The 25,623-nt window shown below is 37.9% G+C and overlaps 1 long non-coding RNA gene across 1 annotated transcript in view; it reads right to left on the bottom strand.

Moving 5' to 3' along the window:
• Positions 1-25,404, bottom strand: part of LOC137502432 (uncharacterized) — a 34,550-nt gene extending 9,146 nt beyond the window's left edge. Inside the window, exons 1-3 of the long non-coding RNA XR_011018793.1 lie at positions 24,905-25,404; positions 21,377-21,504; positions 9,702-9,782 (exon numbers count right to left, since the gene is read on the bottom strand). This is a non-coding gene — a long non-coding RNA (uncharacterized lncRNA). The remainder of the gene's footprint in view (positions 1-9,701; positions 9,783-21,376; positions 21,505-24,904) is intronic.
• Between the last annotated feature and the right edge of the window lie 219 nt (positions 25,405-25,623).

The following is a 25,623-nucleotide window of genomic DNA, read 5'->3' as shown; positions in this document are numbered from 1 at the left end:
CTGTAAAAGAGCTCTTCTTTAAAAATTCTTCGATTTTTTCGCTGTAATCTGCTTTTTTCATTATTACTGTCATGTTCCCTTTACTGCTCTAATAATAATGAGGTTCTTATCTTTAATTTTATTTTCGAGGTTTATGACCTGTTCCCGTTCTACAAACTGTTCCTGGTTTCTATTGTTACTAGTAACATCTTGTATTTCCGGGGGCATTTTATTAACAGCTACTTCCAAGTCTATAATCATTTTGGTAGTGGCGTTGATTATATTTGTATTCGTCCAATTGTGTTTTAACCTTTTCTAGTATCTTGTTTTCCTGCTCTATTAGTATTTTTTTGACAAATTTATAACGAGAAGGTGAAATTTCTCAATCAAGTTGTTTAAATGGTTATGATTTTTTGTTTACCTTTTTTGTACTGCTTTTTTTGTCGCATTAGCCTTTTCGTCTAATGTGAGATGTTTTGGGAGTCGGAAGTAGCTGTTAATAAAATGACCCTGGAAATACCAGATATGGTCAGATTCAATATTAGGAGAAAACTGAACAAAATTCATGTATCAAAAAGAAGAACATTACCTACTAGTAACAATAGAACCCAAGAACATTTTGTAGAATGGGAACAGGTAAAAACCTCAAAAAGAAAATTAAAGATAAGAACCTCTTTGTCACTGCGGCAGGTAAAGGAAACAAGACAGTAATAATGGAAAAAAAGATTACACTGAAAAAAACACAGAATTTTTCAATAAGACCTCTTTTACAGTGACTAAAAAAGATCGGACCCAACAGATAAGTCTACTAAAATGAACCCTAATAATACAACATTTTTATTTACTGAACAAGAGAAGAGAAACTAATAACTATGAACCCCACACTGCCAGTAGCAAAAGCTTTACCTAACATCCATAAGGCTGGCATCCCCATACGCCCCATCATCAATTATAGGCCAAGACGATTGTATAAATTAACACAATTTATCCAGAAATTTCTAAGAAAGAATTATAATTTTGTGTTGAATAAGTTTGTGAAAAATACCATTGAGTTAATTAAAAACTAGATAGCTCTGAAATACAGCCTTTCAACTCGTTGCATTCTTTTGACATAACAAATATGTATCTGAGTATCAATACTAAGGAACTTTTTCCTATTATCCAAAATAATTTAAATAAATATAGTAATCTCAGCAAATTCCACATCCAATATTTCATGGAAATTTTGAAACTAGTAGTTAAAATAATTTCTTCTGCTTTAACAATTCCATATATCAGCAGGATGGTTTGGCTATGGGGTTGCCGGCTTCAGAGATATTAGAGGAAATATACATTGGACTATTTAGAGCATCCGGCAATTAATAACAATAGTAACTTTGCAAACATAAAATTTTGGGCCAAGTTTGTAGATGGCACTCTCGTTATCCTTGAAGAAAGAATTACTGATGCAGGCTCCACCCTAAAAAATGTAAACAATATTGATCTGCAGATAAAGTTCACTCTGGAATCTGAGTCAAATGGAAGCATAAATTATCTAGATCTCTTGTTAAACAGACTTCCTTCTTCCACACAATACAATATTTACAGGAAACAGACACAGACCGCTACTACCATCATGAAAGATCCTTTCCATCCCAAAGCACACAAATGTGCTACCTACAGCAGTATGGTAGACCGGGCATTCTGTATACTGCTAAATAAAGAAAATGTTAATGAAGAATTAAGTACTATTCACTCCATAGCTAAATATAACAGGTATGATAAGGCATTTATAGACCACATTATCAATAAAGGCAGATATCACTTAAATTCAACTTTAAGTATTAGAGAAAACTAAACCTGATCATTATTCAACCTTTATTTTCAATGAAGATATTAAGAGCATTACAAATATTTTGAAGAAATGTAACACAAAAATTGCATGTCGAACTGATAATAGAGATATGGACATCACATATAATATCAGCTCATTTAATAGAACTTAAATTTATTAAAAAATCAGGTGTCTACAGATTCCAATGTCAAAAGTGTGAGTCCTCATATATTGGACAGACTGGGAGGAGCTTCAAATCAGATACATGAAGCATGTAAATGCCATAAAACATAATATATACCCGTCAGTCAGACAAGACATTCAAGCATTACTTCAGTAACATAAAATAGGATTTAGACGTTCATATGAATGTAAACAAAGGCCCTGTTCTCAATGTCACAGAGGCATGCTTTAATCACTTGGATCAGTTTTTCAACTTCAATTCGAACCTGAATGAAATCTAAGGAAAAAACTAAGATTCCCTTTGATTTTTGAATTAAAGTCTTTAGATGTGTCGATCTTCCAAATAGACGGTCAATATTTAGCACGATACACAATACCCTATCACGTTACAAACCCCCAAAATACTGTTAACAGGACCCACCTTAAACCCCTCCTCCTATCATCTCCCCCTCTCCCCACCAGATATATATTACCTCACTACACTCCACCCATCAGTATTAGCCCGTACCTTCTCACAAACTGTAGCTTCTCAACTCGCTGTCCAAGGTGAGCCACATATACCGTATATTAATCACATTTTAACTTGTCCAGGCCCATTATATTTTAATACTCATAATTCTTTGTTTTGATTTCGCTTCAGGCTGATTCATATCCTTCCGACTAAACTGGGAAATTTTAGTTCACCTGAATTACATCAGAAGAGAAGACAGAAGGACAGCCAATTACAATTAACCATTTCTTACTTTATAATTTTATCAATACATCATTGTATAATTTTAACAAACACAACAGGCTTTTCGAGACGAGTGTAATGAGATATACTAACGCATATTTCTACAAGTTCTTTACATAAACAAGGTGTTATCAAATAAAATTACGTTTTCACTTTGACAACATTTGAATAACAAGAGTCTTAAACGACGGACAATTCATCACCAAAGATTCAAATGCAACCATAAATATGACATGATGATTTGAGTATTAGCACAAAACAGATCGACAAAAACAGTGTATCAAGTGATTGCTATAAGTTTTTAACTCTTTTATTCAGCACACAGTGTACATAAGCATTTCAGAAGACTTTTATACGTCGATAACATTAAAACTTTGTAATGTTTTATTGTTAAATATCTATGTATATATTTATGTATCATAACATCAAATTTAAGTATCATGTCCTTCCTCAATTGTGTGATTAATGTATTTTATGGCTGATGATAACATTTAAATGTCAAAACCAGTACCATTATTAAATAAATGTTGTAAATAATATATTATACAACTCATAATTTGTATGAAAGAGGTTGAACCTTAAAAAAACTTATCTCTGTGATCCCAGTTCAATACGGAAACAAAAATGTACTTTACATCTTTGAATACGTGCATATGTCGTGCCATTTTGCAGTATATTTCCTGTTCCCCTGATTACTTGTAACTTATGCCTAACTTTTGGACACTAGTGTAAATGGAATCCACCCTTTCCCGACCTCAGAATACTGTATAAAAGAACAAAATGCTATCTGCTTTTGCTTGTTAGTAAACAAACATGGCTGATGATTATGTAGATAACTTCAAGTGGTTAGAAAATGATAATGAGAATGATTTTTCTTCAGAAGACTGTGCTATTTCTTACACTAATAATGATAGTGTTAGGGACAATGGTTCTAGTGATGACAACAGCATGGACGATGTAAACGAAGACCGAAGTAGCATGACTGCTTTACGAGATGGATCTTCCATATGGAATTTGTCAAACATTTCCAATATACTGAAAACAATTCCATTCACTGGTGTTTCTGGTCTCAGTGCCATTGTTTTGAGAACACTGTATTAGATGTGTGTTCAGAATTTCTTGGGGATGAGTTCTGGGTAAATGATTGCGATAGGAACCAATGACTATGCTGCTTTCCAGAAGAATAATTTGATGAGAAAAAAATCTGAAATGTGACAGTAAATGGTATCCTTGCACGGTTGAAGTGATAAAAGTGTATTTTTTGCTGATGATTCTCATGAGTCGGGTAAGAAAACCTAAACTCAAGTTGTGCTGGTCTAACAGGAAGGTTCAGAAAGTAAAATATTTTCAGAGACAATGACATTTGAACCATTCTGTCAAATTTCACAATTTCTGCACTTCTCTGATGACACATTTACAGATCCAAATGACCGTCTAAGAAAAATCAGATCAGTTTCAAATTTGCAAAAAAAGTTTCAGAATATCTACAATCTTGACAGAGATATAGGTATTGATTACAGTGTTACAAAATTTTTAGGTAGACTCCCATTTGTGCAATACAATCTTTCAAAAAAAAAGCCAGGTTTGTTATTAAAATTTATAATCTCTTCTGGATACTTTTCCCAGTTCAAAATTTATACCATACAAGGCAAACAGGGGGTTATTACAGCAACAAAAGCAGCAGTGTTGGAACTAATGGAAGCAAACTTGAACCAAGATTTACCAACTAAATACTGAAGGTATCAGTAGATCTAAGTGTGATGTTTTGTCAAAATTGCAACATAATAATGACACTGATCTGGTACTCATTCAAGAAAAGCATGCTGCTACAGAAGATGAGTTAAGGAAGAGAAGGGAAGATTTTTGGTTATAGTATTATTGGTGCACCCTTTGGTAACGTATATGGTATTGCTTCATATGCCTGTAAGAACTTGGAGCAGGTTGAATACATCTCATTTTGTACAATTAATAATATTCATGCTGTAACAATAAAACTGCAAGATGTAACCATCATAAAGATCCACACACCTCCAGCCATCTGCTGGCCAACCCGAGCTTTTCCAGATGCAAGTCATCCAACTATCTATGCTGGCGACATCAACAGCCACCATGAAACTTGGAAATATGCAAGAAATGACGATAAAGGCATAGCATTAGTAGAATGGTCAGAAGACCAAAATGTACATCTTATATTTGATGCACATGAGTAAGGCATGTTTAGATCTGCTACTTGGAAGCGAGAGTCCAACCCAGACCTCTATTTTGTCACACATGACTCTGTAGGCAACCCTCTACCCATGATGAGAGAAGTCTTGGGGGACTTCCCAAACAGTCAACACAGACCAATCTTCCTTGAGATGGGCATCTCTGTTCCCTTAATTACATCTTTCCCATGCCCACGCTGGAACTTTAAAAAGGCAAACTGGAGGAAATTCTCTGAAGAGCTGGACATATGCATCAGACAGATTCCTGCAACCAGCCATAATAGTTCAGAGAATTGTAGGGCTTGTGAAATATGTAGCCAAAAACCACATCCCAAGAGATTACAGGAAAGAATATAATCCTGGATGAAGTGAACAGAGCGATGCCGTATACAAAGATTTTCTTGAATCAGGTGCCCATATGACTGGTGAGGAGATATTACGGAGTCTAGATGAAAATCGTAGACAGAAATGGACAGCAACAGTTAGGGATTTCTCTCATTCCAGCAGAGAAGCCTGGAGCCTACTAAGAAAACTTGGAGGAAGCTCAACAGGAGTTCGAGAGAAGGCAACTATCTCACCAAACAAAGTAGCCTCCCATATTGTTTTAACTTCAAGGGTTACTAAAGATAAAAAACATACAAAAACAGTGAAAAAGAACCTAAGGATGCTTAAACGTACCTCTCCAACCTCTTCCGAGTACTCTGAAGCCTTCATGATTGATGAGGTTGATACAGCAATAAAGGACATGAAAGTTGGTAAGGCACCAGGTTTTGATGGAAAACATCCTGAATTTATCTTAAATATGGGAAAGAATTAGAGAAGGTGATTGACGTGGTTCTTTACCCACATACTTCAGACAGATATTCTTCCCAAGGAGTTTAAGAACACTAAAATCCTTGCCATATTGAAAACTGGCAAACCGAAAGATATACCACAAAACTACAGACCAATCGCTCTCCTCACTTGTTGCTATAAACTCCTTGTAAGACTACTATACAATGAAATTAACATTGTAATTAATCAACATATTCCTATTGACCAAGCTGATTTTAGTCAGAATCATAGCTGTTGTGACCAAGTCCCTGCACTCACAACATGCACTGAAGCAGGCTTTCAGCAACAGTTGAAAACCTCTGCTGCTTTTTTTTTTTTCTTTTCATCTTTCTGCTGTTTATGACATGGTTTGGAGAGAAGGGCTGCTGTATAAACTTCTTCAGGTGTTACCATGCAAAACCATAGAACAATTAATTGGAAACATGCTTAATAGTACACTCTTTCAGGTTGTTCTAGGGAATAGGACTAGCAAGCTGAGAAGATTGAATAATGATCTCCCTCGAGGATCAGTCTTGGCTCCTCTCCTGTTCAATCTGTATGTATCACACTTGCCACCAACAAACTCTAGAAAATTTTGGTATGCTGATGATATAGCTTTAACTACAAGCCATAGTAACCTGAAAGAAACGGTGAACATTTTAACTGATGATCTTTCCATTCTTAATGACTATTTTCAGAAATGGAGACACCAACCAAACACCAGCAAAAGTGAGGTGTCCTGCTTTCATCTAAATAACAAAGTGGTAAGCTGTACTCTCCAAGTGTCTTCTAATGGTATGGTCCTCAGGCACAATAACTACCCAAAGTACTTAGGTATAACATTAGACCGGACACTGTCCTTCAGGCAACATCTAGTAAATACAGCAACAAAGATTAGGAGTCGTAACAACATTCTGCACAAGTTGTGTGGTACAACCTGGGTGCTTCTGCAACTACCTTGAGATGTTCTGCATTTGGTTTAGTTTTCTCTGTGGCAGAATATTGTTCTCCTGTGTGGATCAACAGATGCCATGTGAAACTTCTAGACACTCAACTCAACAACACAATGAGGATTATTTCAGGTGTAATAAGATCAACTCCTACCCACTGGCTTCCTGTTTTGAGCAACATCATGCCTCCTTCATTCCGTAGAGCACAAGCACTGTTGAGAGAATACTACAAGATAAATGAGAAGCCTGACTTGCCCATCCACTCCAATATTCCTGACCTTCAGAGGAACCGGCTGAAATCTAGACATCCACCGGTTGAGTTCGCTCAGAGGCTCACAGAAGACAATTTCAACCCCTATGTCCAGTGGAAGGAAGAATGGATCTCAAAAACAGGTGAACATTTCTGGCCTTTCTTCCCACCTAATTCGAGGTCTGATCTTCCAAGAAGAACTTGGACCATACTTAATAGGAATCGATGTGGCCATGGAGTCTGTGCTGCATCCCTGTATAAATGGGGAAGATACAATCCTCCGAGTGTGACTGTGGTGCTCCTTTTCAAACCATCGAACATACTACAAAGGACTGTAGCAGAAGAGCCTACCCTGGAGATTGGTTTTATTTTCTAGAGGCCAATACAGAGGCTCTAGAATGGATAACAACTTTGGACATTAAAATATAAAGTACTTGTTTTCCTGTTTCTGTATATATATGCCGTACGATAAATAACAATAAATCTCTTGAACTTTTTCACACCTTCTTGGAGAATGGAACTCATGCTGTGGGTACCAAATGCTGTAACAGGAAGAACGTGCCTCCAGAGTTGCACGCAGTAAAACTGGCGAAAGGTGAGGCTATTAGTATGACAGCTAATAATATTCTCACCATAAAATGGAAAGACAGAAAGGATGTGCATTTACTTTCAACTGTTGATAAGGACTTGGACCTTGATGTGAAACTTCAAAGAAAATGAGGTGAAGGAGAGGAAGTAGTGAAAGACTCCAAGGATAATGGAAGATACAACCGGAAAATGAATGCAGTATATCGTCAAGACCAAGTCCTTACATGTTTTCCCGTAACGCAATGGACTATCAAGGGTCATAAAAAAGATAATGAAGTACCTATTAGATATGGCTAACTTCAATTCATACATTGTGTTCATGAAGGATACTGGCAGGTGGCTGCACTATACAAAATTTCTCACAGCATTTGCGAGCGATTGTTGCAGAGTGTTGCTCTCCTGCCTAGGACAACAAAAGAAAGAACGCCTACTCAACACAGCCCCTGTGACTTCAGGCAAATATATGGGGACATTTTCCGGTGCCTATTCCTCAAACAGAAAGAAGAAACATCCATCTAGGCCATGCAAAATATGCTAGGGTCATAAAATATGGCCCAAAATGAGGTGGCTATGTAAAAAGTGCAGTATTCCACTCCATCTGGAAAACTGCTTCAAAAACTATCTTAAGTACTCGGGAGATAGTGGGTTCTAACCCCACTGTTGGCAGCCCTGAAGATAGTTCTCCATGGTTTCCCATTTTCACACCAGGAAAATGCTGGGGCAGCACCTTAATTAAGGCCATGGCCACTTCCTTCCCACTTCTAGGCCTTTCCTGTCCCATTGTCGCCATAAGACTTATCTGTGTCGGTGCGACATAAAGCAAAAGAAACCAAACTGCAAACCCCATGGTGCAACAGCCCCTGAAGGGCCATGGCCTACCAAGCAACTGCTGCTCAGCCTGAAGGCCTACCAATTACGAGGTGTCGTGTGGTCAGCACGACGGAACCTCTCGGCCGTTGTTCTTGGCTTCCTAGACTGGGGCCACTATCTCACCATCAGGTAGCTCTTCAAATTTGATCACATAGGCTGAGTGGAACATCCACCAGCCCTCATATGCATGTAAAAATCCTTTCCCTGGCTGGGAATCAAACCCGGGGCCTCCAGGTAAGAGGAAGGCAAGCTACCCGTACACTGCGTGGCCGGCAAAAAAATAATACAAAAAGGAAGCCTACACCATCAGAAATCTTTCTGATGTACAACATACAGGCAGACAAGGTAAAAAATATGGTATATCCAGGGAGTAACATAGGACCATTGTGCTGAAATCAAATGCTGGATAGAGAAAGCGGAGTCCATCATCATTAGCATTTGGCACCTCCTATCTTGAAACGATCTCAGAATAAAGCTCAAAAAGAGAATAACACATTGCTGTGTCCTCTCCTCCCTACTAAATGCTGTAGAGCCCTATATATTTTATTACCCACAGAAAAGAGAATCCAAACTTTCAAGATGTGGATATATAATGGCAAGTTGTGTCATTCCTGTGGGTATTTCCATGTTGCAGCAACAGAGATAGGTCTTATACAGACAAGAGGATAGGAAAGGGCAAGTAGAAAGGAAGCAGCCATGGCCTCAATTAACGTACAGCCCCAGCATATTAATGATATGAAAATGGGAAACAATAAAAACCATCATCAGGGCTGCCGACAGTGTGGTACACCACACAACGAGCTGTCAACCTGAGCTTATCAAGACAATTTAACTAAAGAGGCTGGAATACATGTATCACATTATGAGGACTCCTAAAAAGGACAGTCTGTTACAAGTAAAATTTTGAGGAAAAAATCTTGGCAAAAGAGGACTCAGAAGAAGACTGGCATCTCGGATAAACATTTTGAAGAAATGGGTTGGAGCTCTTCGGCACATGACGAAAGGATGATAGCCTAAATCTGGTTAGGATAAGGTAGCAGTAACCATGAAGAAACCAGCCACAAGATGCTATGCAGTGGAGGGACTCTGAACAATAATAGCTGCTATACATATCCTAGCATAAAATTTTGAACTACATGAAGAAAATATGAAAATTGTTTAAAAGTATTGGAAACCTCACTATACATCTTTCCAAGCATCTTCAAAATGTCTGCTTTAAAATGAGAAGTTGCTCAATGAAGTCTATTCAGCAGTTTGTAAAAATTTCCGTTATGAGAAAAATGTCATCAAAATAATAGATTACTTCAAATGTGTTCACCTGTGTTTCTCTTGGCACTGCCAACTCTGATTTTGGTTCTTCTTTCAAATGTACCTCTTCTGATATAATTTTGTGATTGTCCTGTGGAAAAGTAAATATATTAGACAAATTTTCCAGACACATCTGGAAATATATTTATATATGGGTGGGCTTAACAATTCATCATTTCCTAGTAAATGAGACAGTTTCAGTTCCAAATCTTCATTATCATTTGTCAGAAAATCACCATGTTGAGTATCCATAAAAGCATGACAACTAAGAGAACTTCAGGAGTGGAGGAATGTCCTATTTAAAGGCTCAGAGTTCTCTTTGAAGAGTAGAACAATTATATAATATAAAACCTTTCAAAATAACACTGAATGATCAGGAAAATGTACAGACATACTTACATATAATCTGCTTTTTTAAATTTTTTATAGTTGCTTTACGTCGCACTGACATAGATAGGTCATATGGCGACAATGGGGCAGGAAAAGCCTAGGAGTTAGAAGGAAGCGGCCACAGCCTTAAATAAGGTACAGCCCCAGCATTTGTCTGGTGTGAAAATGGGAAACCACGGAAAAACATCTTCAGGACTGCCAACAGTGGGATCCGAACCCACTATCTCCGGGATGCAAGCTAACAGCTGCGTGCCCCTGACCGCATGGCCAACTCACCCGGTCAAATAATCTGCTCATTATATACAAACCAATTCTGAAATATTAAGAACTTCACAATTTATCACTGTTATCTTTCACATCCTGTACCTACTAAAACTCAGCAGGAAAATGTATCTTCCAAATTTCTTCTTGTATATGAAGTACTCCGCCTGAAGGCAGGGAGGATCCTCAACAGCTTTGCCATCAGCTGCAATAATGAGCAAGGTGTCACTGGGGAGGCAAACTAAGGATATGAAGAGTAAGGTAGTTTCACATTGCTTTCCTCTTCCAGCAAGACAGTGCTGTTACATAACAGTCTCTCATATCCACTGAACTGTACATACAGACCAGCTATTTCACACCTTTTCCTATAGGATCTGGCTGTATTAGAAATGCTGTTACCCATACTGCTCATATCTCAGTCACTTTCATATCGAAAGAGCCAAGGATGAAACTGAGACCCTAAATACAAGTGACAAACTTGTTCTGGGCCAATCCAGAAGACAACAGGCATTGAGCACCAGAGATGGATTAGAGCATGCCACCTCATTTGGAAGTCATCAAGTCATAAGCCCTAAGCAACATGAACCACAACCTATAGGTTATCTACAATATCACAGAGGGCCTGTATGCCTGACATCAGTGCTCCTTGTGAAAGCACGAGTACATACGGTCAGCTGACAGGGATACTGCAACTTGCTCTACGTTGCACCGACACAGATAGGTCTTTTGGCAGCGATAGGATAGGAAAGGGCTAGGAGTGGAAAGAAACTGACCACGGCCCTAATTAAGGTACAGACCCAGCATTTGTCTGCCGCAAATACAGGAAAATGGAAAAAACCTTAAGGCTACCAACAGTGGGTTTAACCCACTATTTCCCTAATACAAGCTCACAGCTGTATGACCCTAACCGCATGGCCACTTGCTCAATATAGATCTATTGTGCCTTGGGACAGGACTTCATATTTATTGAAAAGCAAAAGGTCAGATTGTTGTCCCAAGAATGCCAGCCTATGTTCAGCATACGACTGCACTGATCAGTGTAACTAATCCAAGAATACATTTTGTTTTAACTAAGTGTTACTGAATTATAACTGACATTGCTTTTGCAATTCCAGTTTCATATTAAACCCATTTTAATGTTTAAACAGAGGAAGTACTGTGAGACAGAGTTATTATTCAGTGACCATGTTTCTGATTTCCTTTTCAAAGACCAAGGAATTAACTCAACAATGGGTTGTGAGGATGAAAAAAGAAATTTTATCCCACCCAGTAAAGTCATTTATGCTCCGCATACTTTGAAGTTAAGTACATGTATCAAATGACCAGTGGCTATTTCTGCCAAACATGATATGGTTCTAAGCATTTTATTTTCCCTCACATTTGCAAACAAGGAAAAATAGAGTGCTCCCTGCCAATAAAACGTAACCAAGAAAACCCACCAGATGCCACCTGTTAAAATTTAAGTGAGACTATTAAACAGATATAAATTATCTCTTCCTAACCATTTGCTGCTCCTATTTATGATGCAACTTAAAATTGTAGTGATCTGGGTGACGCTGTTTTAAAATGTTATTTTTTAAATCACCAAACCTATGACTAAATCTAAAGCTTTTGCCCCATCCCTAATTAATGCAGTAATTGGAGCAGGCTACCAGAAAAATAAAACGGCTGAAATCATAGCAAAGCAAACAAAGAGGAACAGGAGGAAAGTCTTCCATCAGCAAGAAATCATTGAAGGTCTTCACAAGAAGCATAATGGTTCCGGTCTCAATGTTCTGGGTAGCTATTTCCAAGAGGTGATCCAAGACCTTGTCAGGCTTCAGGCCAACCCAACCATGCATCGATATCCCCAGTATCTCTATGGTTACCGGTACCTCAGGAATTTTTTACACCACCACATCCTCAAAATATTTCTCACTGGGCAACATCTAATGATGGCAGTCCAGGTTTCACAAGGAGACTTTTTAAAAGAAAGAAGAAGTTAGCAGTTAGAAGTTAGTTCACAATCAATCCTCGGAACTCAGATGTTTAATGAAACGGCTGTTAAGAACTTGGTGCGGGACAATGAACAGTTTTGTGTCATGGTGACTTAGCTCAGGTATACTTAGACACTGGTGAGTATGAAGTGGACAAGGAAGTATTAGACTTTATGGTGGCAACACTGAACAGGAGCTCAAAAATACCAGTTTGTGGAGGGCTCATACAAGAAAATCATATAGTCAGCAGCTGTGATGGGATTGCGACTAATAGCCGAAGGAATGAAGTCTGTTGGACTGAACTCCCCAGTGTTTATTTCCACATACAGCAGAGTTAGAGCAAAAGGCATTAACTTTCCTTGATGCTGCAGAAAAGCAGGTTTTTGTAGATGGTAGTGCTCCAGACCAAGAAAATATTACTGAGGTGAAATACCTGGAAGAACTTGGTACTATTACAGGAAGTGAAAGGCCTGCACACTAGTTACAGATTAAGGAGAAATAATTTAGAGTGGGTGAGACAGAAGATAAACATTTTCTTAGGTGCATAAACCTTCAGTAATTGCGTGGGTTATACCTTAAATTTTGCAGTGATCTAGGCCTTGAAGCGTTTACTGATTGTGAAAGTACCATTCAGGTTGCAATGTTCCTAAATTTTGCATTTCATTTAATAAATTCAAGGCGTCTTACGGGTAAGTGAACCAAGGCTGCAAACAGATATTCCAACCAGGACAAAATCTGTACTGATATTGAAGAATGCATAAGTTATCCTAATAATATTATGTTAACTGATGGTTCGTACCTCTGTAACACTAAGAAAATAACTGCAATGAATGGTATCATTTCTGATTTGTTAATTGTACAAGGTCTTGCAGAACGTATGTCTGGGGAGAGGATTCTGTACTAGGATACTTCCTCACATAGAGTTTAAGATGGATATAAAATTCTGGTCAACTCAAAGCTGTATACAGGAAGTGTCTCAATGGTCAGATTGTCTGGCTCCATGGCTAAATGGTTAGCATGCTGGCCTTTGGTCACAGGGGTCCCGGGCTCGATTCCCGGCAGGGTCGGGAATTTTAACCGTAAGTGGCTAATTTTGCTGACATGGGGGCTGGGTGTATGTGTTGTCATCATCATCATTTCATCCTCATCAAGACGCGCAGGTCGCCTACCGGCGTCAAATGAAAAGACCTGCATCTGGCAAGATTAACTTGTCCTCAGATACTCCCGACACTGAAAGCCATAAGCAATTTATTTACTGGTCAGATCGACCTATCTTGTAATTGTAATATGTGTTTTTGAAAGGTACTGTTTTATTGAACCCTGGTCTTGTACAGAGAATTCAACAAGAAATGGATTTTGATTGACATGATCAAGATTAAGTCACCAACTATGTAGTCCTTTCTTTATATAGTGAATATGTTGATTATATTGCAAGCAGTGTGTAAAATATTAAGAGATAAGAATTTCATAGTGTTTCGTATTGAGGTGAGTTCACTATTTAGTTAAAAGAAGATACATCAAGGTTCAACCTTTCAATACTATTAAAATACGAAATGTATTTTTTACATTCCTACTTAATTACAATTGGTACCGGTGTCGACCATCATCAGCCAATCACAAATAAATATAAAAGACAATGCACAGGTAAATAAAATGATAAGTTTAAATAATTCCATCAGTTGCTGTTTGTGAAGCACTAAAACACTTCAGAGAACACTGTGTGTTGAAATTTCAGCTGATCAGTAAAAAGTATAACAGACAATGCACAGGTAAACAAATTGTGATCAAGAATAAAGGTTGATACCAATTATAATTAAGCAAGGAATGTAAAAATTTTAATAGTACTGAAAAGTTGAACCATCATATATCTTCTTTTAGCTCAATAGTGTGTTAATTAAATTAATTAAATATGTGCAGTATTTGCGTCTTTTGCAGTGTTACATAACATCAGCTCATGTTCGTACTGGCAGTAATGAATTATACACCCACAAGACTTTATTACATCCTCCTAATCAACACAAACTCCTGGATAACTTCAGGCCAAGCTGCCAATAGGGGAAAACACAGACACCCCAATAATGCAATTCATATCTTGTACGGAATATGAGGATCTAATAGAGTCCTATAAAGGTATAATTCCATTGTAGTGCACAAGCACTGACACATGTGGATTGGTGCAGTGTAATGAGTCTACATGACACACATCCTTGTCTTATCATTATGGTTGAGATGCACAGTATGGAACATATGACACATTTATTGTTCTTTGCCTCAGTGCTTAGACATTCATGTTTTTCTAGAGGTGTCAGTTAAAAAAATCTGCAACAAGCCACTATTATTATTATTATTATTATTATTATTATTATTATTATTATTATTATTATTATTATTATTATTATCATCATCAACATTCTGAATGGCTAAATTACGATGAGAAGGACCATTGCTTGAAAATTTAGTTCCATTCCTATTCAAATAGCAAGACTCTTTTGTAATGGGGCTGACTGATCAAAAATCACCATCAAGGAGGTGAACTAAAAGTGAACCAATACTCAAATCAGATAGCATTTTTGTATATCATGTAATAAGGCAATAAACAGATGATTGTATGTAAGAATGCATTTAGTATTTTGTACTGCATAAAGAACAGAGGAATCTTCCAGATATCTTCAGACCATGCTGCCAATAGCGGCAAACACAGACTCTGTGCTAATGCAATAGTTATCCATGAGCACATTATGAAATGCCCTGTTAAAGGAATAGATACATACATATTCATTATAGACTGTTGTTCCTTCTGGTGTTCAGTCTGCAAGGCTCTGTGAATGTACAAATCACCACAACAATCCCCTATTTCAAACTAGTTCTATATCTCTGATTTTTTAATCATTAAAAACCGAGTCTAATCATCATTGCCATGGTCTCCCAGTATTCCTTCTACCCTCCATGACCAACTCCATCATTCTCCTATGTAAACTATCCTGCTCCATTTGCCTCACATGACCCCACCACGTTTCGCTTCATGACTACAGCTTCATTCATTCAGTTCAATCCTAACTTAGCCTTTATGTCTTCATAACAAGTACCCTCCTGTCATTGTTCCCACCTGTTTTACCTGCAATCATTCTTGCTACTTTCATGTCTGTTACTTCTAAGTTGTGAATAAGTTATCCTGAGTCCACCGAGCTTTCACTCCCGTAAAGCAAAGTTGGTCTGAAAAACACCTAAGATAGTATCGTCCAGGAGCTGACTTCATTCTTCCAGAATACTGTTGATTGAAACTATGAGCAGACTGCATTAGCTTGATTCCAGTTCACTTACTACATTATAAACCTGGGAGTACACACGTCCAAACTATTTGAAATTATCTACCTGTTCCAACTTCACATCCCCAATCTGACATTCAATTATCTTGGATGTCTTACCTACTGACATCAATTTAGTCTTAGAAAGGCTAATTTTCATGCCATACTCATTGTACCTATTTTCATGCTACAAGACAGTAGATCGCAGGCTTTGGGCAAAATCTGCCATTAAGATAAAGTTGTCAGCATACGCCAGATTGCTTACTAAATTTTCACCTTACTGCCACTTTCTAGCAGATGATCTATGTAAACTACGAACAACAAAGATTTTTCAAAATTCTGACTAATAGAGAAAATACAATCCTGACAGCCCCTTTATAGCCTGGAACTTCACTGCTATTCATCCTACTTCCTCTGAATCACTGATCTCACCCTCCCTTCAAGGATGCCATTGAACACCTTGCCTGGTATACTGATTATTAAGATACCTTGATAACTGTTGCATTCCTTCTTCTTTGATGGATTATAGGTAGGTGCAATTACAGCATTCATCCAATCTGAAGGTGCCTTACTAACACTGCATTATAATCTTATTTTATGAAGCCATTTCAACCGTTCCTTCCTGCTATACCTCATCATTTCGGGCCTAATTTCCTATATTCCTGCTGCTTTATTACAAAGGAGTATATCTACCATCCTTTCCAATTCCTTAAGAGTAAATTCACCAACATCATTGCCCTCTTGACACAAGAGTTGAGAAACAATAGGGATTGCAAGTAATATATGACACAGCAATGTTGCAGAAAAAGACTGTGTACTATAACTGAGAAAATTATTCATGAGAATTAATTTGAAGTGTATGATGCTGTACTGGAAGAATGGGCTAAAGGTGGTATTGTTGAAGAGAGACATTATGAAGGGGCTAGAGGTAAAGGCTACATTTTACCTCATCAGGGTGTAATTAAGGACAGTGCAACAATGCGAATTAGGCCCATATTCAACACATCCAGTAAAAGGAAGAGGGAGTTGTCACTGAATGACTGTATGACAAAAGTCCAAACTCAATTGAACTTATTTTCTCTGTTGTGTTCGGGTCTAGAGAGGGGCCAGTGGGTGGTAGAATATTAAATGTTGGCACTCGTATGTTACTGCTGCATTTGCGTGAAAGATTTTCTGTTATACAAGGATGAAGGAGAAGCCAGACCATGATGTCAAGATGTGTGAGATGAAAAACGGCACAAAGCTAAGAAGGCGGTTATTGATTCAGGAACTCTATCGGTATTTGAAGTGCTGGACTCTTGATACTGAAAGTAAAAAGGAAGGGGTGGATTATGTTCTTTACATTTGCTGTGTTCAGGGCAGTGCACTTGAACAGGACAGCAATTTCATAACGAATGGATTTTTACTGAGTTTTCCACAGTTCATCACTCGATGAGAAAGACCAAGAGTTTCTACAACAAAAATGGAACAAATTTCAATGGTACAGGTAATTTGTTTTGAACTGTCGACTAACACCACACAGAAAGAGAGTCCACAATGCAGCAAATACAGTGCAGAATTAAGCCTCCCACAGCAGGCTGGTGGGGTGGTCAGTGGCAAAGTCTGATTCAGATAGTAAAGAGAAATTTGAGATGTGTCTTTGGGAGAGCTTCACTGTGCTGTGAAGAGTTGACGACACTACTGTGGAAGTGTGAAGCCGTCGTTGATTCCTGTCCTCTTGCCTACTTGCCTGAGAAGCCTGAAGATCTCAAACAACTTTCACCTTCAAGTATTTTGCAAGACAATGTCTGCATGGGAATACCAGATTTAGATCAACTGGATTCTGTGAACTTATCAAGGAGATGTTGATTTCTACTACAGTAGCAAAAGATTTTGAGAAGAGTACCTAAGTCAGTTGATCCAGGAGCAGAATACAATGTCTACAAACACTGGAGAAGAGGATGTGGTGCTGGTTGCAGCTGATGGGAAAGAACTGGATCGACTGACCATTAAAATGGGTGCTGGAAGTGTATCATGGTAAAGTTGGATGATTTGTGAGGTTGAGAACATTGTCAGGTGAGGTGACTAGTCCACATCAGTGACTTCTGAAAATGCGAAGGAGGATGCTGATGACTGTCCCTGTAGCTTTTACTCTCATGAAGAGTCTGACTCATGAGATTCCTCAAAGTGCTATTATGACAGCACGTCTACTGTTTCATGTGGATATAAAAAATTATTCAATCTAAGTGATTTACAATAAATGTGAAGTTCCTGTCAGGTAGAAAGAACGTTTCTCACAGGCTATGTGCTTTAGGAGTTAAGATTGTAAGTCAGCCTGAAAAGATATCTCCCTCATTAATCCTCCTATCAAAATAGAGTACATGAGCAGGAAGTTTTACGAATAGATTTCCAGTAAGGTTGGTAGATTTCTAATAAGGTTGGCCATGTATATTTTTTGGGAGAGTAAAATCATTGTTTTAGTCTTCACATAAATCCACAGTCAATTCAAGGATGTTGAAATGATATTGAACCTAAAAACTATCCATGGATAAGAGGATTCTAAATGTGGGTTCAAATACAGCCAGTAGTTTTTCAGTTACAAGTACTCAAACAACAACAAGAAATAGGCAAGACCCCCTAAGGTAAAAAAATATTTAGGTAGCATTATTAGACCTGAAATGGAGAATTAAAAGAAGATGCTGCCAAAATAATCAATATATATTTACCCAGTTGTGACAATTTTATTTATGTAGATTACAGTCATTACTAATATGCATGGCTCATGGTCCATGGACTAGAATGATGCAGGTTTCCATGTAAATTTATCCTGTCCTACCAGTTTCTTCTCTAACTAGTGCAGTGTTTTCCACAGAAATTTTGTCACCCGAGTATCAGGAATGAGTGGCTTGGTGCAGAATACTACGTAATAAACGGATATGAAAAAATTTCAATTTATTCCCCTCACGGCATTCGTATTAACAGACGGGTAACAGTAAATGCAAAATTGAACTATTTTAGTATTTTTACCCTGAACAAGACAACAGAGGATTTCTAGTGTTCTACTGTTCGTTCATAATCATTCAATACCAGGGATTACTATTCTATTGCTGTGGAGGGCCATACGGGTCTGTGACATCATTGAAAACTGCTAAACATTTAAACTCTGATGTAATTATGCTGAAAATAATGATTGATCACTGAACTAAACAGTTTTACAGTATGTAATTAGTGCATGTCTAGGTTATGCTAGCTGGGCGGTCTGTAACCATGGCAGGGCACTTCACCCATTAACAGGTCTTAGGGATAGCACTCTAGTTGAACTAATATTTACTACAATTCTTTTATCACATTAACATCATGGCCTGCCCTATCACTCTAAACCTGTACACTTGCTTGTAAGATAATGAAATCCTGCAGGAATTTGTTTCTATAAAAAAGAATAATAAGGTTGTTATAACATTCCTTCAGTTGTGGTAGATTTCAGTACCTACAACCACACATTCAGGCCAGGTGATACCAGTGATGTAATATCACGGTGGAAAAAGAGGTGGTCAACAATTTTGCAATTAACTGGTTTTTAAATACAGTATAAGGTGACTTCTCATTTCAATGTAGTACTTAACCATCTCACTATCCACATGACCCCTGTTAATTCCTGACAATAACAGGGAAAAATTATAGTACTCCCCTAGATTTATGCATCTGTGCAATCTCAAAAGCAATACTTTAAAAAGCCTTAAGAAAATTGTGACAGGAGAAAATCCAATTACCAAAGTTGTCCATCAACATTATGAAATCTTTTTAATCACGAGAAAAGATGAGTAAAAATCTATAATGAACAAGCTTCCCATATAAAAGTTAAATTTAAATCTGTTTGTGCCAAAGAGGATAATATAGAATTATCAATACTGCATTAATGGAAATGACCCCCACATGATTTTAGGCGAAAAGGAACCGACAAGTGACCACCAGTAATTTTATCTCGAAAAGTAACCCAAATGTCACTGTAGTAATTTTACCTAATGAAGAAAAGTCCATAGCACTAATAGGATCCAGAACAAGCATTAAGTTTCAGGTACTGATATCTCGAACTCATTGGAAATCTTACTGGGGCCTTCTAGGTAACATACAGGTGCTCATTCTTTAAAGAATAGGGCCTGTTCAGTTAATTTACACTGAAAATAATTAGTGTTATGTAACCAATCATTAAACTATCCATGGGGAAAAATATTGAATACAAGGTTCCATGCCAACAACTATCCACTATTTCCAATAACAATGAATGACATCCAGCATGTAATATACTACATGTGATGGTTTGGTCTGCCCTGTCAATATATTACCAGTTTCTAATTTTGTACAATTATTTCACTTGTACATGTTTCGGGAGCCCCAACTCACTTCATTAGCGATTTCCACATCATAAATCAATATTCCCCATAACTTAAGGTCTAATATTATGCATCTATACATAAGACATCATCAATATATACCATTATTTTAACACATATACAAATAATGCCTATTTCTTGATAATGTTTGTTGTAATGGAACACATTAGAACATTTATATACCGGGCGAGTTGGCCGTGCGCGTAGAGGCGCGCGGCTGTGAGCTTGCATCCGGGAGATAGTAGGTTCGAATCCCACTATCGGCAGCCCTGAAAATGGTTTTCCGTGGTTTCCCATTTTCACACCAGGCAAATGCTGGGGCTGTACCTTAATTAAGGCCACAGCCGCTTCCTTCCAACTCCTAGGCCTTTCCCATCCCATCGTCGCCATAAGACCTATCTGTGTCGGTGCGACGTAAAGCCCCTAGCAAAAAAAAAAAAAAAAAAAAAAGAACATTTATAAATAGTTCAACTGGTTATTCTTATGTTACGTGACACTTCAAACATTTATTAAAACGTCAGATTATTTACTTAGAAAAATCAATTATTGATAAAAAGTTTCTTGGTACTGTTTGTTCTGTTGTAGCCCTCTTAAGCATTGACCTATTAAAAAATTAACTATTATACTACCAAAGTTAATATCTTTGCCTTATTATTCTTAGAACACTTTCTAGAATGAACTGGTTTACCATTGAATTATTTGACTCCTTATGATCTAAACGTGCAATTCATTATATCATGTCAGACGGAATCTTTCTATGTTGGTGTTGGGCTGGAATTTAGACAAGAGCGGATCAAACCTCCCATCATGTCCATGAATTCGTGGCTATAATTTGCTGTTCTTACTGTAAATTATTGAAGCAGAGGAAGACTACCCGCTCACCAGCCTAACACTTATTGATTCTATGTGGTGCAAAACTAGCTTTAAAGTTTTCAAAACACTAAGATGATGGAAATCGTTCCTGCAAGAGGCTAATATATTTGAGCACCTTTAATACCATCAGGGTGATAAAGGATTTAATATGCCAACATGAAACCAGAAGGCAAACCCTCCACAATCTGAGCTACTCAGATCGCCATTTTTCCTGACAAGAGCTACAAAGCCAAGAGAGATGAAGAGAATAACCACTTCGTCACCTTTCAGACAGTTTTGCTCACATAAAAGGTGCATACCTGGAAATTCTGCATTTGTGTAATCATAAAAAATATACTTAGTCAATTTGATATTAGTATACAAATATATATGAGCTTTAGGAATAGACAGCAAGATAATCATACATCTCCTGAACATCAGATAAAAGTAGAGTTATGTAACCAGTCAAACTCAGGCGACTGCTAAGGGTTTAATTGTAATCACTATAAAGTTACCTGGAATGATACTTACACATGAAGTATTTGAAGTTTCCTCAAAGCAGATTGGTTCCTCTTTGACCTTTACTTCCAAGTCCATTTTAAAGAGCGTGTGAAGGTCTAGATGCTTTCAGGATGTAGATTACTTCCACGGACCTTGCACTGAAACATGAGCAACAAACACTATTATTGCTGTTTTGTAGTCAAGTCTGTACTTTTAGGCAACTGTTGATACTGTGCTCATAGCCACAGGACCTCCAGTTTTACCTGGAAAATGAACCTCAGGGAAAAACATTTTCAATAACAGAACAACCCACACCCACAGAATGGGATTAATTTGCATACCTCTTTTGAAAAGCCTGTGACTATGCAACTTACATATCACCCACTACACTGGGAGTCTAATGACTTGGTTTGATGTACCTTCCTTTTTTTATTATTTACTTACATCACACTGACACGGATAGGACTTATGGCATTATGGCTAGGAGTGGGAACCAAGTAACTGTCACCTTGAGTTACGTAGAGTCCCAGCATTTCCTTGGCATGAAAATGAGAAAACACAGAAAACTTTTTCTAGGGCTGCGACTTCCTTCCCACTCTTATCCCATCATTACCATAAGACCTATCTATGTCAGTGCAATGTAAAGCCAATTGTAACAAACAAAAAAAGAAATTCTACAACCAAACCTTCGAAACTATTCATTTCTTGCTCAACTTGCAGGGCAAATGATCCACATTTAGCCACTGTGAAGACACAATCCCTGTGCCCTGTCCCTCCGCTAGCTCTATTGGCCATGTACATTTTGTACTGCTCAATATAAACCTCACTCTCTTTATACTAGAGTCCAGCGGAGATTCAGATACAATATAAAATTTGAAAGTCACTATTAGGAATGTTTGATATAGTACATCCAGTTTTGTTTTCAATCCACAAAGCTTTGGAAGTAAGTGGTGGGTCCCGTCTTATTCAACACACTTACCAATTATGTAAATCATTCTGAATGTTAATGACAATTGTGGGGAACCCCTGTGCCTTATGTATTTTAATAAGCCAGTTTCTTACATAGATATAGCCATAGTTCTTCTCTCGGCGCACAGTACTCACATGGGCTAGCAGCCCCTTTCATAGCCTCCACACAATATGTTGAATTAAGTAGCAGTTCAGCCAGATTCCTTATTGATCAAACAAATTATTTGATAGAGAATAGCCAGGTACTCACTGGCAAGTTTATCCAGAAAGTTGCAACCATTACTGATTATGCTACAATATATACTGTATGTCCACTAAAACAAACAGTTCTGAACTGGCTTTGAACTCCTTTGTTACAAGAACAGTTCCAACTGGCTATGAACTCCTTCATTACAACAGTTCCGATCAACAGTTCTGAAATGGCTATAAACTACTTCGTCACAACAAACAGTTGCGAACGGGCTATGAACTCCTTCAAAATTATCTAAATGAGCATACATGAATCAGAATGCTTCCAGACGTTATTGTTAATAATGGTTTGTTGGAATTAGTAAATAACATTTGTGAACTGTATAAACGGCATCTACGAATTGTTACAAAATGTTAAACAATGGATGATGGAAGACCTCACTATTCCAGTGAGAAGTACTGCATGTAGTCACACCATTTACTGGTAGAATCAAATGTGCATGTATACAACATGCAGTTCCTGGTATTGAACCCACACTGCTGGCATGGGCTCTGAAATGCTTCTGAATGTAGTTAGAACAGCTTGAATTCAGAACTCACAGTTCCGAAGAAGTTCTGAATTTCTGTTGGAACAGCACCTACAATATTGGCACAGACACCGTTTCACATATAATACAATTATATAAATACTAGGAGCATTATGAGTACACCATTAACCCTTACTCAATAAAGGAAAAAATATGCATATTAAACTATTAGCTAAACACAACATAAACACATGTAATCTATTCAATCAAGATTTTCTCCTGCTCAAAAAAGTATTGGCACACTGTACGTCATTTGTTATTGAGCTTTACAGACAGCGCCGTGCATACCAGATTTGTGCAATCGGAGATGACAAACAGTTCAATCGCTTGCCTGACGCCAGTGTATGGGTCATTCACTTGTCAGGAAAAATCTGAAGGCAAAGGAGCATTCCGTGTCATTCCACACCCTGGTGGTTTTCTTGCATTCGTAGGGTAAAAGTTACCATGGATTTGGTAAAGAACTTTCTGTTACTTATTCAACAATGCGGGCAATCATCAAGAAGTTGCAAGAGACAGGTACAACAAACAATACACACAGATCTGGACGTCCAAGAGTTCCTACATGTACGAAGCATCAAAGGCTGGTTCGCCTTGCACTAAAGGAGTCCTTTAAAATGCAGGGTCGATTGTATCGGACATCCAGACAACATCCAACAAACAGGTCAGTGCTCAAACTATTATGAATATTTTGAACGCAGTTGATATTCATGGGAGATCTCCCAGAAAGAAACCATTTATTTCGGAAATTAACCGAAAAAAACACTTCCAGTTCGCCAAAGATTATGTCAATAAATCGACTGAATTTTGGAATTCTGTGCTATTTTCTGACGAATCCAAGTTTAACTTGTTTGGGTTGGATGGAAATGTAAAAGTGTGCTGCAAACGAAATACAGAGTTCCAATCACTACATGCCCTACCTACAGTAAAACATGGGGGAGGGAGCATAGTCGTTTGGGAATGCATGGGAACTTCTGGTATTGGTGACTTGGCTGTTATTGAAGGTGTCGTGGATCATCGTAAATATACCGATGTGTTGCAAGGCCACTTATGTAGCAGTGCACAGAAACTGGGTCTTGTAGGCATCTTTAACTTTCAACAAGACAACAACCCGAAACATACGACTCTGTGAACGTGGGAGTGGTTACTATATAATGCACCAAGAAAAGTTTTCACTTCACACAAAGCCCTGGTCTTAAACCAATAGAGCACCTTTGGGCTCACTTGGAGACAAAAGTTTGAAAATGTTATTCCACAGACGGTGTTGTTGGAGGAATGGTCAAAATCTCACGAGAGATAACTCGCAACATGGTTCCCTCCATGCCAAGACGTCTACAAGCTGTCATCAGTGCCAACGGTAAGCACAAAGGCTACTAGACTTGAGTTATGTGAATTACAGAGACTTTAATTTCATTTGTGTATAGGTGTGCCAATACTTTTTTTGATGTGTAGAGCAACTGATTTTGTTTTGTAAACTATTATTTTTGTTGTGAGAAACCAATTATACTCGAAGAACATTATATTTACTACTGTACATTTCAACAAATATATCGGTGTTTTGTCATCACATGTATTTGTGTGGAATGCATATATAATAGTAGGTGTGCCAATACTCTTTGGTGCCAGTGTATACTACTGAGCGTGAGCAGGCTATTCAGGATCAATTCGGTACCATGTTAGAACAAATTTGCATGTTTTATCGCTAGGAATGGTAGCTGAGATATATTTAATGTAGACACCCTACAGTAGGCTGAAAAACAGAATTATCTACCGCTGATCTTTTATGTTTAAATGAGAACTGAACAATAAAGCTTACCTTATTTCCTATCACGTAAAGTACGGTATAAAGTTCCTAATAGAGATGCATAAGATTGAGACTCCTTTGGACACGGTGTAAAACGTAAGAGACTGCAATTTCCTGATGTAGAAAATATTAACGGAAACAGCGCAATCCACAGAATAAACCGGCAGAAGCAGCCGCAATATGTCCGAGATGCACAGCGCAAAACAAATTAATTCGAACATTAAATAACGACAAGCCAAACACTTCGAAAGTAAACCGGAAATGGTGCATACGGCCCCTCACAAATTTATAAACAGTGCGTCGTTCCTCGACCGTATACATACACATCCGGTATAATTCACTTATCTCCAGCTAACTACTGCACATGGATAGAAGTCAAAAGTCATCTGGGACAACCAAGACCAACCATTACACAAAACCAAAAGACAGAAAATACATGGCGTGCGTACCAACGACAATCATGAAAGATATAGACTGCTACCTTGTCTTGTCTTGTCTTGTCACGATAATTTTATGGGCTTCGCTTGAGAGCGGTATACCCAGCCACGTACCCTAGAATAAAACAAACTAAGTATGGAGGAGGCGGACAAATAAAGTCAAACGTGTAAGAAATGTGGGAAATTAAGGAATGAAACAACAAAACGACTACACAGGAAAAACACAAGGACACAAGGGGACTAATCTTCACGCCAAAGCGACCGGTACTTGGCGACTTTCTACCGAACACAAAC

Source organism: Anabrus simplex, chromosome 10, assembly GCF_040414725.1.
Source record: "Anabrus simplex isolate iqAnaSimp1 chromosome 10, ASM4041472v1, whole genome shotgun sequence".
Classification (NCBI taxonomy): domain Eukaryota; kingdom Metazoa; phylum Arthropoda; class Insecta; order Orthoptera; family Tettigoniidae; genus Anabrus; species Anabrus simplex.
The sequence above is the reverse complement of the archived record's forward strand: the minus strand, read 5'-3'. Positions and strand labels throughout refer to the sequence as shown.